The following is a 16,834-nucleotide window of genomic DNA, read 5'->3' on the forward strand; positions in this document are numbered from 1 at the left end:
TTAATTAAATAGATGTATACTTGAGCAATAAGAAATTTGTACTAGTCCCAATGTGTCCACTAGTGACATGAACACCGCTTTAATCAGATATGTCAATGTGGTCTGTGTTAGGACTCTCTTTGGGCGCAGTTATGTTGATGTTAGAGATGATGCCTCCATTACAAGCATTTATAAATATATATTTTTTTCGGGTTATTGACAGAGGTTACACTCGTGATGTGATGGCCATTGCAATGGTGAAATCCATTGCAATGGTACAGTCCTAGAGCCTAAAAGAAAAAACATAAACCCATTATATGTGATCAAATAATATAATTTAATTTGTTTTGGATGTTGCACAAGGGGATTACTTACTATGGGGTTATTTTCACAAGTGCTAGTCTGAAATAGATAAACAAACAAGCAGTAGTTAAAAAGGTTTAAAACTTAAGAAATAAGGGTCAATTATAATGGATTTTTACTTGTTTGTTTATCATATCATATGATCTTTACATTTTCCATTGTTGTTATTACAATACTAGACTTCAATATGACAAATATAACCTGGTACATAATCTGAATGAAAAACAGTTTCCAAGATTATATATAACTGGACTGATTTGTTAAAGTATTTTATTGTAATAAAATAAGATCCATAATATATCTAACTAATAAACAATTGAATGAAAATATATTTTTGTTTTTTACATTGTAATATATAAAAAGATGTCATGATCTGTTTGAAAGAGTCCCACTTGTTCTTCAGTGGTGCTAGTAGACTCCCTACGACCTGGAAACATATAAAATGATCCCATGAATTCTATAGTAACAAACTAATTTATTTATTTTCTTGGCAATCATATTTTGTTAAACAAGAAAGTTTCCAGCATATAATTTAAATTGTCCAGTCGAACTACATGGTGCATCCCATGCCTTGTTAACTACCTACAAGATCATGACATACGTACATTAAAACTTTTAAGTTGTAAAATGCTTAAAAAAAGGAATGTAACTATTTTTAAGTTAATTACCTGCCTATTTCCTATTTCTATCAATTTTTAGAATATCCATCAGTAATTCAAAAAGAAAATAGCTTGAAAACCGATTAGTCAACTGCTACTATTCAGAAGAATCACATTGTGTATATATAAAAGTTGTTGTGTACAAAAGAATGATAGGTGATATCATCTCCTACAGCTCCAAAGCTCTTAACATCAGTTTCCAAACTAACTACATTGTGAGGTTGTGTGGCAGTGATGAATCTGATGCTCATGAGGGCGCATGTAATCACGTTAAGCATCGTACCAATAGGCTGCATTGACAAATAATAATAATAATAATAATAACAATAATAATGATAATAATGCTCATGAGGGCGCATGTAATCACGTTAAGCATCGTACCAATAGGCTGCATTGACAAATAATAATAATAATAATAATAATAATGATGATGATGATGATGATGATGATGATGATGATAATAATAATAATAATAATACCATAAGTTATTAACTATTTTACTCAAGTTTTGGCATATTAGGATGATCATAGAGTTTTAGTGTAATTACCATGACTATACGGAGATAATGAAGATGAAAAGCTCTTAATAAATTAAAGTGATACGAATTGACTCATGCATTTATACGTGTAGTTCGAAGAGAAGATGAGATGATAAATGAGGTTAATTTTGTTAATGATTTGATTAATCTTGGACAAAGAATTAATAATATGCACATTAGTTATGAGATCTAGTTTCCTACACATATTTTAGTCACAAGCAGTCGCTAATCTGTCGGTAATTACCAACAAACTTATTCTAATTTCCAACTTTTTGAGCACCATACCTCATTTTTTCGGATTTCTTTTTCTCACCCACATATAATATATCAATAACTATACATTTGACAAATTATAGCATATGTATGCATACATACAACCGTGTACACCTTCAGGACCAATGTTTCAATCCTAATTTTCAAGTTTTCGAGTACTGAACATGTTATTTATTAATTTATCTTCCTCACACCTTTATTATACATCATTAATATATTTTATTACTATTATTATTATTATTATTATTATTATTATTATTATTGTAAATATTTTTATTAGTATTCGTATTATTTATTAATACCAATAACTAGATAAATAGTAATTAATAATAATTACTTTTTGTTGATAAAATGGTAAATAATTGTTTATTTACTAATACTAATAGTTACGATAAATAGTAATTAATAATAACTATTATATTATTATAATTAAATAATAAATAATTATTTAAGTAGTAGTAATTATATATGTTGTTAATCTATTATTATATACTAACACTAATAAAAAGTGGATTTATTTGGTTGATAATTATAATATTTTAATTATAAAAAAGTTAATAGTTAATTACTATTATTACTAATAATTGAGTTATTTTTATAAAAATACTAGTAAAAAAAGTTTACTTATTTCCTAAAACAACATTTACGTTGATAATCTATAATTTTCATAATAATTATAAATAATAACAAAATTACTTATACTATAATAATTAGTAAATTGAACTATTATATATATATATATATATATATATATATATATATATATATATATATATATATATATATATATAAAGAAAGAAAGAATGAATTACACAATTAATAATATTAATAGTAATAATAATTGAAATATTTTAAAAATATTAATATAAAAAGTTGATTTATTTTCTAAAAAAACAATTCCGTCGGGAATGCATCGGTGATTACTGACAGAATACCAACGGATGACCCAAGTCTAATATTTTGTTTACATTCATCGGTAATCACCAACGGAATTCCGACTGAATATATTTCCGTCGCTATTTTGTCAATATTCTGTCACTAAAGTAGGGTTTTTTTATGTTTGTCAGAATTCCGATGGAATTTCTGTTATTACTTTCCGCAGGAATTCACCCAATTTTCTAGTAGTGACAACCATGATATAATTCTAGTGATTAAGTTGTGATCGAATGTTGTACAACAAACTTTATGCCATGACCTGGGCCAAAAAATAGACTGTCACCAGTGTTGTGGAAGCTACCACCATTGATTGCGATACACTCATCCCCTAAAAAATAAAAATAAAATAGTGTTAGAAACAATACTTTTCATCAAGTAAAAATATTAAATGCAAGAAATATATAACATACATAATATAACTTTATTTATATATTTATTAAATTTTGTTTCATTGTGATGTATATTACATGCATATGATTATAATGATTATAATGTACGTGAAGTTTTTTTTTCTTATTCAGATTATATATGTTGAAAGAATTACTAGTATACCATGTATCAGCTTGTAAATGATTTTCGTACTATGCACATTTTTCAAAACAACAATGATATAATGATGTTGCAATTAATAAATAAATCAGGAAAAGTAGGTTGTTGTTATCTAATGCATATAATCTTAATTAAATAGATGTATAATTGAGCAATGAGAAATTTTTATTAGTCCTAATGTGTCCACCAGTTAAATGAAAATGCCGTCCGTGTTAGGACTCTCTTTGGGCGCGGTTATGCTGATGTTACAGATGATGGCTCCATTGTAAGAATTTATAGATACATGATTTTTCGAGCTATTAATAGAGGTTACACTCGTGAGGTGAAGACCATTGCAATGGTGAAATCCTAGAGCCTAAAAGAAAAAACCATAAACCCATTATATGTGATCAAATAATATAACTTAATTTTTTTTGGATGTTGCACAAGGGGATTACTTACTCTGGGGTTATTTTCACAAGTGCTAGTCTGAAATACAAAAACAACTAATCAATAGTTTAAAAGGTTTAAAACTTAAGAAATAGGGGTTAATTATAATCGATTTTTACTTATTTGTTTATCATATCATACGATTTTTACTTATTTGTTGTTAATTATAATGGATTTTTACTTATTTGTTGAATTAATGAAACAAAACGGATAAGATTTTGAGATACTAACCACAAAAAACTAAAAGAAATTTTACTACACAATTGTATTTAACTATTTATTTTTAGTATGCCAAAGAGTTTACAATGAATTGGATAAAAGTGAAATGACAAATATCTTTTACAGGACAACCCAAATATTAGAACTATGCCTTTTTATATTAACTAGGAAATGCCAGTTGCACCAAAGGCGCGTTTTTTATTTGTAATAGTAAAAGGTCACAACGCCATTGGTGTGGGTTCGAATAAATTCCTTTCACAACTTAAGCAATTGTTGTTTGAACATCGAGAAGCTTTTGTTTGTGGTCTTGGATACAGGAACACAACGTTAATTTTTTTTTTTTTTTATGCAAACCTGTAACAAAATAAGAGCTATTAAATAGTTTTGATTCTTATAATTCACAAAATTATGGAATTCTAAATAAAATTGAAACTCACTTGAACATAAAGTTAAATAGAACATAAAGGTGAAGATTCTACATAAAACTTGATTAATTAGTTTTAAACTAAATAATTTTTTTGATAAGCTTGAAATTGTTAATGCCAAAACAATTTTTTATAATGAATATCATATGATATAATAAAAACATGACAATAAGTCAATAATTTGTATCTCATTATTTTGGAGATAATTAAAAGATTTGATAAAAATGTATAATAATAATTAAACTAGAGTTTTAAATATCTATAATGACTTTTAAGAAACATAAAACGACAATTTTTAAAACATTATAAAGACAAATGTGTGGGACATAGAGGCGTGTACTGACAATAGTCAATAATAACAATAATAATAAATTATGAAATATATAGTCCAGGGACTATATTGTAATTTTCATATAATCAGTTTTAATAACGGAAATTTTGTTTATGGTTAAAATCGGCAACATGTCAAACCTAACGGACTAAAACTGACAATTTTCGAAAGTCTTAATCTTCTTCCCCATGTAAAACTCGAAAAACTTATGTGGCAAATTTGTAAAGACAAAAAACTCATAAAACAACAATTTTTAAAACACTATAAAGACAAATGTGTGAGACAACGCGTGTAGTGAAATAATAATAATAATAATAATAATAATAATAATAATAATAATAAATTATGAAATATATACTCCAGGGACTGTATTGTAATTTTCATAAAATCAGTTTTAATTAAAGAAGTTGTGTTTATGGTTAAAACCGACAATATATCAAACCTAACGGATCAAAACTGACAACTTTCGAAAGTGTTAATCTTCTTTCCAAAACTGGAAAAACTTATGTGGCAAATTTGTAAAGACAAAAGACTTATGTGACAAATATGTAAAGACAAAAAACTATAATGTTCTCTAAACCTCAGCAAAAAAAATTAGAAAATATATTATAAAGAAGTTAATCCACATAACAACAACAATGGTGGTAAAAACCCAAAAACTCAAAACTTCCGCCACAAAAACAAAAGAAAAAAAAATTATTGTGACGAAAACAAAAAGTAAGAAAAGTTCATTGTTCCTTAAACCCTTTGTGGATATATATATATATATATATATATATATATATATATATATATATATATATATATATATATATATATATATATGAATTGTCTGTTTGGTAACAACAAAATTAATTGCAAATGAAATTTATATTTTGTTTATTTAAATAAAGCTTGATTTTCAATTTTGGTGTACAAAATAATGATTAAGTTTAACTTAAATTTAATAATGGGTAACACAGTAATTGGATAAGGTTATATCGGGTAAATCTTGTTTAAAAAAAGGTAAGTGATTCGTACACAATAGTTTTTTTTTTTTATATACAACAATTCATGCATTATATAGTTGTACAATACAACATTTTAAAGCACCAATTGCTGTGTATGGAGAAAAATTGTAGGATCAGCTCCCTTAAACAATGGATTTCATCAAAAAAAAATCGTAATAGTTTCATATATTTCTTGTATAATACAATTTTTTATTTACCAATATATATATATATATATATATATATATATATATATATATATATATATATATATATATATATATATATATATATATATATATATATATATATATATATATATAGAGAGAGAGAGAGAGAGAGAGAGAGAGAGAGAGGTGGGTTCAATTGAGAAAATAAAAAATGTTGAGAATGGGAGAATCATTCTCAGCCACTCATTTAATCTAAGCATAAAATGACATGGTGGTAAACTTGTAAATATGTTAATAACCTTCAATCTCAAATACGTAACTATAGAGAATTCAATAACAGTTCGTTCATCATCAAAATTTTTCACAAACGTTAAATTATCATCCAGATTTTTTCAACTAAACCGGAATTTCTTCGCTGTTCATGAAATTGGAATCGGAGTTCTGGACTCGTAGTCACAGTCGACATTGAATGACTCAGAATTGGTACTCACAGGTTCCCAATCGGATTTTCGGAAATCAAAATCAAAATGAGAAATCGATCAGACATAGGATGTCACATCTGAAGTAGAAATCGGAAGTATATGATGATTTGGAATTAATAACTTGATGTTTTTAACATTTTAAAAATATTTAACTTGCATGTAGTCCAACTGTTTGATGAAATGCATAAACTAAATTACCACGTTATATTCACATATGAATATGTTTTCTCACCTGAATCAGTATATGATTATTAAAAACACAAAAAAATATGCAAGTCTATATATTTGTCATAATACCTTCAAATATTCATAAGTGAATATACCTTGTAATATTCATATGTGAATATACAATGTAATATTCATAAGTGAAAATATCATCTAATATTCACAAGTGAATATACTATGTAACATTCATATGTGATATACCATGTAATACTATGGAATATTCACATATGAAATATCATTTAATGCTCATAAGTGAATATATCATCTAATATTCACAAGTGAATATACTATGTTAACATTCACAAGTGAATGCATCGCCCAATATTAAAATATAAATATACTATGTTTATTATATGCTATATTCATATATGAATGATACTTAAATTGTAAAAAAAATATATATTTTTTTTATTCATAAGTGAATAACGAATGTACTGTAATAAAACCTGATGCATTTTTATTCACTTATGAATAATGATAGCTGAAAATAAAAAAAAAATATTTTATCTTAAAATTATATCAATATGAATGTTTATATGTAGAGAATAAAAAATCATGAATTTTGGTATATTTAAAATCATTTTTTGATAAAAATAGTTTCTAAAAATTAAAAAAAAAAACAAAAAAAACTTTGTTAATGTATATATTAAGGTAATGATAGTAATATATTTTGCTGGAAAACACATGTCTATTCATTTTCCATTTCCGCTGGTATGACGGAGGCTTTTGCAGTAAAAATAAATGAGTGGCTGAGAATGATTCCCCCATTCTCAACCTTTTTTTTTCTCAATTGAACCCTTTCTCTCTCTCTCTCTCTCTCTCTCTCTATATATATATATATATATATATATATATATATATATATATATATATATATATATATATATATATATATATAAGTTTAGGTTCATTTGAAACCATTCTAATTTTGTTAGACCGTGAGACCAAATTTGAAAATAATTTTAAAATGCAAAATAAATGGAAAAATCCAAAAATTCTTTTTTTAAATATTATTTTCGGAACTTCAATTAACTAAAAAAATAAAAAAATCCCTTTTTTTTTTTTTTTTTTTTTTTTAAATACGTGAAATATTCTAATAGAATATTAGACTAACATATTCTAAAAAATAATTTTAAAATGCAAAATAAATGGAAAAACCTAAAAATTCTTTTTTTTTTTTAAATATTATTTCGGAACTTGAATTAACTAAAAAAAATAAAAATAAATAAAAAAATTCCATTTTTTTGAAAAATACGTAAAATATTCTAATAGAATATTACACTGTACATATTCTAAAAAATAATTTTAAAATGCAAAATAAATGGTAAAATCTCGGAACTTGAATTAACTAAAAAAAGTTAAAAAAACATAAAAAAAAATAAAAAAATGCGTTTCACGGTCTCACAAAATTAGGCCGTCTCACATGAACCTAACTATATATATATATATATATATATATATATATATATATATATATATATATATATATATATATATATATATATATATATATATATATATATATATATATATATATATACACATGCACTTGGTTGGTAGTCTCGTTTACAAAGATACCAACCGCTAACATCTTCGAACCCAGTATTGGAGTTTGAATTAATTACCTTTCTACCTCTTAAATCACGAAATTATTGATGAATCTAAATGATTCTTAGTGATATGTTTCGGTTTAAGTGAATTATTCTAAAATTGGAGCTCATTTGGATGAAATGAACTTTAATTCATATGAATCTATGATTTGAGCATGTAAATCTCAATTTGATCATTAGGTTTGTGTTTTATAGTAACTTGAGGTTAAATTTTTTAGATTTCGGATTAATTAATGAAGACCATTTCCCCTAGGGTCATTCAAGGTGTCATATTATCTTTTCTAACAAACATAAACACGACATACATTCGTTGCTAGACTTTAAGTCAAATGATTTCAGAATCTCATGTGCTTGAACTGTATTAGAAACAGTATAGCAACCGACATTTCCATGGATAAGGGCTACCAACGACGGATTAACAACGAAATTGCCGGTCGAAAAAACCATTATCGTTAATTGTCATCAACGAATTCAGCAAGGGATTCATCAAAAGATTAGCGATGGATTAGCGATTGCACAAATTACTCCGCAAACATCCCGGTTTCGTCGTTAATCAATTACCGAGGTCTATTGCTAATATGTTGGTAGTTATTACTAAATGAACATTATTTTTTAATAACGGTCTAGTACGTTTCGAATATGTCGCTATTCTATAACAAGAATTCAAAACTATAATTCAAATATTATAACCCAAAAGCAAAACATTAACATCTGACTACCAAAATAAATATTAATATTTTATTAGCAAAATATAAATTCATGTTCAACTTCAATGTAACGCGTTATGTATTTAAACTTATAATTTATTCATTCTTATCAATAAACTCGACGAATTTAATGCCCCAGACTCATCGAGTAGAGATTTTGTAGACGCGGATTTAAATGCCCAACTCGACGAGTTGGCTGGGTGAAATGAAACCGTAATTTTGGAGTTTTGCACCCTATTTAAACACCTTAACCCCCATAAGTTGGCCTCATTTCCAGCCTCCATCGTCCCAAACCCTAGCCTCGAAACCCTAATGCACTTTTGAGAGTTTTGAGCCAATTTTTGTGCATTCTTGGGGATTTTAAAGAAGAAGGAACTCCAAGAAGGAGCAAGGACGTGTAGAAGGACTGTAAGTCCAAAAGTTGGGCTGCATTTCTGATTCATCTGAGGTATAAAGCTTCAACCTTGTCCATGTCATGCTTAGATCTAGCTCTAAGATGCTTTATTTCATGTTTTGGTCCAAGTATATTGATAGTTGGATTTGGACGTCCCATTAGGGAAAACCCTTCAGATCTAGGGTCTTGAGGGGAGTTCATGGCATAAAGGTGCCAACTTTATGGCTATGGAAGTCCCATGCAACCTTGAGACCATCATTTTGGTCTTTTAAGCCCTATTAGGTCATTCATGCAAGTAAAGATGGGAGCTTTACGTGACCAATTTGTCCCTTGAGTCCGGAGCTATGACCTTATGGTCTATCTTGAAGTTTTGATGGCTTTTGGAGTTGGATCTAAGCCATTTTGGGTCAGGGTTTGAGTTTTATGCGTCCGACAGAGGTCCTTAATGGGTAAAGTTGGAAACTTTACCCTTTTAGACGTATTTCCAGCTTGGATCTAGAATATAGGGCATTGATTTGAAGAATAGGGACTTAATGAATTAAGAAGGTTGACAAACTGAAGAACTCGACGAGTTGTTCTAGAAGTGTCCTGACTCTGTTGGAAAAAGAGGGTACCAATGTCGGCCCACTAGTAATTATTTATAGTAGAGATGATTATCTTTGTGATAATTTTGTGGTATGCCACTATCTGTAGAGATTTATGTAGTTGTACGCTATGTTATCATATGGTAGTAGTAGGAGGGATGAAATAGACCTCGTAGCCGGTTAAGATAAACCGGAGGGTAGGTCGGGCACCCAGATATACCTGACAATATGTTTATGATATGTTATTATGTGATAGTGGTTGGGGGTGAGATAGACCATGTAACCGGTTGAAATAAACTGGAGGGTAGGTTGGGCAACCAGATATGCCTGACAGGGTAGGTCGAGTACCCAAATATGCTTGACATGGGTTGGTTGAGCACCCGGGTATGCTCACCAGGGTAGGTCGGGCACCCATATATGCCTGACAGGGTATGCCGAGCACCCAAATATGCCTGGTAGTATGTGATTATGTGGTATGATGGGGGTACTCACTAAGCTTTGTGCTTACGATTTTCAGTTTTGGTTTCAAGTACTTCTTCTTCGAAAGGAAAGGAGCCGGCATGATCGCAACACATATCACTAAGATTTTCCGCACATGGGATCTTTAGGAGTTGTACTCTAATGTTGTTATCTTCTGACATGTTTTGGTTGTTGAGATAATAGTTTTTGATTATGATATGGGATAACACTTTTGATGTTTTCAGACTACTGGTTTTTATAATTACGTAATTAACAATGAAATTTTTGGTCATGAAATTTGAGTTGTTAGAAGTTGGTATCAGAGCCTTGGTTTGAGGGATTCGGACACACCTTTGGGGGTGTCTGGACTCAAATTAAGGATTTGAAAGATTTTTACGAGAAAAATAACTTTTCTAAAATTTAAAATAAGGGTTTTGTATAAAGAACAAGGAGTGTGATGCGTGCAATCAGCCGAGCTTAAGTAAGTTTTCCCCAAGATACCCATACATGTTATGTTATGATATGATATGTTTATGAGAATTTCATGCTAGATTAGGGCTAAGGATCTAGGAAGGATGCCTTGGATGCTTACTATATGTGATTATTGAATTGCATACTAGTACTAATTAGTCAGTGATATGATGGGCTGTTTAGGATATGTCTGGTTTTGGTTACTCAATGCTCGAATGTTACTTGCTTTGTGCTTTTAGGAGTTCTAGGTATCTTTAATTAACTAGTAAATAAATGTGTTAAGTTACATATTATGAGGACTAATTAATTTTAGAAGGTTAGGTCCAACCTTATTTCGTAGCTCTTTTCTGAGTCCAACCGTTGTAGGGTAGGACCTTTCATTCGAAGAATTATCTGGTCTTAGTAATATGTAATGGTATTCACAATCTAGTTAGGGAAAGGTAGCAGGGACTTCTTATGTGGCTGATGGCGGAGAGTGGGTTGGAGAATACCCTAGGGTAAGCCTAGGATGAGAATAACACAAAGAGCAGTAGTAATGAAAGGGACTTGGTGATGCCAATGGAATCCTTAAGGAAAGTACAGATAGATATGGAAGGTAGTATGGGCCCGTACTATTGAAAATAGATGATCCGTACTCGAGTCAAGGAGGATCGAGATAGAACCAGGGAACTTGTAGTGAGTATGAGACCTCTCGATGGGATACATGACCTTGATGACTGTGTGGTTTGTTTAAGATGGTGGTAACGTTGTAAGTCACCAATCTACTTGAGTATCAATCAGATCCGTTTGATGGTGCAGAATCTCAATCAAGCGGATGATGTCAGATCAAAATAGAAGAGAAGGAGAAGAAGAATAACTTGAATCTTGAATGTATTGATGAATATGATTGAAGTTCCTTACACAAGATTCACTTTCTCTCTCTAGAACACAACTTAAGTTTCATACACTTAAGCTTCTCTCTTCTCTTTTCTCATTATTTTCGTTCCTTCCTCACACCCCTCACCATATATATATATATATATATATATATATATATATATATAAAGATATATATATATGAGAAACATGGGTCGTAAATGAGTTTACGGCCGTAAACACCTCCCTGGCCATAAACCTAACCATAAAATCATAAAACTTTACAAAAAAATACAGTTGCCTAGAAAAGCAAAGTATAAACCATAATTTTGACCCAAAAAACTCCCCCTTGTTTTATAGCTTTCTTTTCTTAATTTACCCAACAAACTCCCCCTTGGTTTATAGCTTTCTTTTCTTAATTTACCCAACAAACTCCCCCTAAAAAGGTAGCTAGCTTTTCTTGATAATATTCATTGGGAACTTGGCTTCAACATTTATCTTCAATTTCTTCACAGCTTCAAGATGAACATGATGAATCTTCAAAAATTTACTTCATCTTGAGTAGTTGGGCATTTCTTCAAGATTTGTCTCTGAACGCACATTGGGTGAGCAGAGTTGATGTACTGATTCTTGAAAGATAGTGCTTTTAACTTGAGAATCTTCAAAGAGAACAAATCTTCTGCATCATTTCAACAGGTTTATGATAGCAGCAGACTGATTGAGGAGGCTTCAATGCAATCCGTCACATTATCTTCAATTTCAGCTTCACCTTGTTTCTGGGGTTGAAAGATTGAATGTCGAAAGAATAATCTTCATTTATTGCTCCTTCGAATGAGAGTTCTTCAATGATCATGGATGAAGCCTTGTCTCAGAAATCTTTGACACAAACTCTATGAGTTTCATCTTCACTTGAATTCACTTTTCAAGAGAAAACAAAACTAAAAGAAAATTTAGCACACAATATTTTTGGGTTTTTCATATTTTTTGAAAAAAATAATACAAAAACAAATATATTTTTGGATTTTCGATTTTCTTGAACAAGAAATAAAACAAAATATAACACTATTTTTTGATTTTGAATTTTCTGATTTTTGTTTGTTTTTTGAATTTTTCTGATTTTTTTTTATTCTCCCCAAAAATTTGTGCATAGAGGAAAACTATGAACAAATTTAACAAAAATAAAATTATTTGGGATCAAAGTTGTGAGACAGCCTGAACTTGTTTATCAGTACCTTCACTTTCATGAATAGATCTGGTCAATTGTCGGTATTGTGGTCCACTTAAACACGAATGATATTGAAAAAAATTCAAATATACCATTTAGCTGACAACGACCACGTGTATTGTTTTCCACTTAAATTAAGTAGCGAGATCTACAGGCAACCTCTAAATGGTTCAATTTTAGTTGCACTAGAACGTGTTCCCAACTTCCCGATATACTCTGGTTATCAAGAACTTCCAAAGAACTCCTTACTATAAGTGATTAAACAATTATTAAGGAGGAAGTCAGATTTAGAAATGGGTGCATATGTTGTGTCCTAGGTCGGATATATTTCAATCATGCAGAGGGGACAACATATAGCTAACTAGGATAGAGGGATTGAGAGGTAGGATGTTACATATGTTGTGTCCCATGTTAGACCTTCCAATCACGCAGAGGAAGCAACATATGATTGACAGATAGAAAGCAAGAAAATAATTCCCTACAGACCTACTTTATCAGAACCCCCTAGTCGCCCTATTAGAACTGGAATTAAGGACATCATCCGTGCATCAAGGAAAAGTTGAACCACTGTTCTAGATGCGTATTTGTGACAACTCGAAATTTCCATTCTGAACAAACCATACCAAGCCAATAGAAGTTAGAACAGTTACAATGAAATTTCAGACTTTGGGTATAAGTTGGAGTATTTCAGGTTTAGCAATTAAGGAGATATCAGGAGAGTGGATGCACTATGGTTTTGTGCAACACTGTTATTCCAATACTCTATGACATTAGAGTTCATTCCGGGAATAAAATATTTTCTGCCAAAAATCTCAGGACTATATATAGAAATCTGAACCAAATAGTTCATTAGTTACATTTCCAACTAGAGAAAATCCAAATTCTCTCTAACGGATCTTCGGGTTTTCATCCCAAATCGTGAGTATACTTCTCTAGTTGTCTTATAATGCTTATAATGTGCTTAATAACTTAGATTACATAGCAAAGCTGGGAGATTCGGGAGTTTACCGCCCAAGAACGTTCTTGGAGAGTAAACTCCTATATGTGGCTTAAATGCTACCTAGTCTTTTTCCTGTGATTTGTAACTACCTTAGGCTTGTATGCTAGTGTGTATATGACTGGAAAACATCAAAATCGGACCAAAACCCCAAGATTTGGGAGTTTACCACCGAAGAACACTTGGGGAGTAAACTCCATTTTAAGGGCCAAAAGTGTGCCCAATGTCCCTCAAAGCCTTGGAACTCAACATAGGGACTACCATTACATGTTCAGACCACCAAAACAATTAAAAATCAAAGCTAGAAGTGAGTTCACGGACAAGAAGGTTCTAGGGCTGTGAACTCCATGTTTTTGTGCCAAAATGCCCTAAAAACACCCCTTAAGCCAAGAGACTAATTTAGGCATGTACCTAAATGATTTTAGGACTAGCTAAAACACTTAGAACACCAAGAGTAAGGTGTTCACGGCCCAAAAGGTTCTAGGGCTGTGAACTCCATAAAATGGTGCCATAAACTCTTCTAAAGCCAAGTACAAAAGCCTAGTTTTATTCCTAGTGAAATTAAGGACTTGAAAACACCATAAACATCCTCCCAAGGGAGATTACGGCCGTAATCTCCAAGGGATATGGTCCTAGGGCCGTAAACTCCTCAAAGGAGTTAAAAGGAAGCCCAAACACTTGTTTAAGCCTTGAAGCAATTCACCACTCGAGTTGTAATAAAGTTAAGCCTCATTTAGTGACCCAGGATAGAGTTTACGGCCAGGAGTTTACTCTCCAGGGCCGTGAACTCCAAAACATGTGATCATTTGACCATAAACTCCCACTAGAGGTCTTGCACTCCTTTGTTGCAACCCATTAGCCTCCTAGCACTTGACCACAGTGTTTACCTCACATTAGAATGTTTATACATGTTTAATTAGTTTTTTAATCACTAATTGTTTATATACATATGTCATCATATGTAATTAGGATCATTGTGTGTGTGTCTAAAGTCTTCACTTGACACCAAGCACTTTTCCGATCCTTCCTTACGATACGGTCCGTTCAATTCCAATCACTTACTACAGGTGAGTTCATACCCCTTAATCAATGTTTTTAAATGTTTTATGGGACCGGGGGGGGGGGGGGAATACAAGTAGAATCATGCTAGTTATTATATCAAATCACATGTGATTAATTAGCAGCATTCAAATGATTTACTACACATTAGCTGTTTTACCAAACAGTTGTTATTCAAAGGATTTTCGTATATGTTTTATATGTTTAAAACTTCTGATTTAATTGTTCATTATACAATGTATGTTTCATTTCAAAATCATTTACAATTGTGTTTCGAACAAATGTTTCTTTGTATTTAAAACTATTTTGTTAGATAAATACCTCCAACCTATTTTATAGATTGACATCAAGTCGATCTTTTCTTAGATAGTAATCATGTTCAAAAGGTTTTACAAAACATATTTTATGCTTTTATAATATAAATTGCATGCCTATATATGTATATTTATATAAGAAATGTTTAAAAGACTTAGGAAGGCTATCCACCCTATTTCCTTTTCACACTTAAGATGTGGTCCGGTGGGATATCGGGTACCTGTCCGATGGTCGTTTAAATATTAGTTATATATCATGTGTACATATATTGTCATAAAGGTTCTTACTGTTCATTCGATACCCTTGGGTATCAAGTGTATACATCCATGTTCATACGTACAGCTAGCACATGCAGAACATTACAGTACATTACAATACTATTACATATATATGTTTTACATGATTACGCTTACATGAGTACGTTTACATATATTTGTTTACATGAGTGTGGTTACATATACTTTGATAGGACAGACATCACTAGGTGCTATAGTATAGGACAAGTTCAGGATCTAACTATACCGATGAATCGCAACGCATTGTGATAGTTATATCGGGTATACATGATCATAGTAATGTGGATGTTCACGGCATGCATACATGCATGGACGTGTATAGGTTTCAAAATCCCTTTAACATGGGAGCGTTTAGCCTGGGATCTAGCCATCACATTAGGCCTTATCCCTCAAATAAGGCAATAGGAGTACAGAGGCAGTCACTTATTACAAATACTGCAGTACTTACAAGATTACCCTAGATTTACGGTAATTAGTATGGTTGTGGTTCGACACTACACCATAGTACTATTTCATTTTCCCATTACATTCACTTCGTGAACATTCACACGATGCACGGTAATGTAGAAACTATATTTTTGGTTAATGATAGTCAGACTTGGGAAAATACACACTCTCACAAGAGACACACACACAGACACTAGATGCCTTGGTAGAAGGCTACATATAGATCAGTTAAGTCTTGGTAGAAGACTCCCTGTTATAATAGTAGGAATCATAGGGATTTCTAGACTTTTTCAAACGTTTACAGTTGTTTTACATACATTTTCAATACTTACAATTCTTATACATACAAATTCTTACATACAAATTAAGACACTAAAATACTTATGATCTCACCAGCTTCAAAGCTGATACTCGCTTTCAAAATTACTTGTATCCTCAGGTCAACCATAGACAGGTACCAATGCAAGGTCTAGAGAAGATGGTGCTCGTTCAACACTCATCTTTCATTTTGATTTATACTGTAGTGTCTATTATAATTTGATAGAACACACTTGTATTAAAATTATATTATTAATGCAATGGATGATGTTGTTGCTTGTTTACTACTTTTCATTGTTGTGATATTGTACATGACATCCTCCGCCCTAGAACGTTTCCGCCGTTCAATGGTTTTGGGGTGTGACAGATTGGTATCAGAGCCTTGTTTATAGTGAATTAAGTATATCAACCCATAAAAGATATACTAACTATAAATACATAAGGGATTAAAAATACTCTGACCAAGAGTTTATACTTTAAATAATAAAATATTTAATTAAGTATACGTGCCTGTATTCATACTAAAATC

The sequence above is a fragment of the Lactuca saligna genome, chromosome 3, assembly GCF_052625555.1.
Source record: "Lactuca saligna cultivar CGN05327 chromosome 3, ASM5262555v1, whole genome shotgun sequence".
Taxonomy (NCBI): Eukaryota; Viridiplantae; Streptophyta; class Magnoliopsida; order Asterales; family Asteraceae; genus Lactuca; species Lactuca saligna.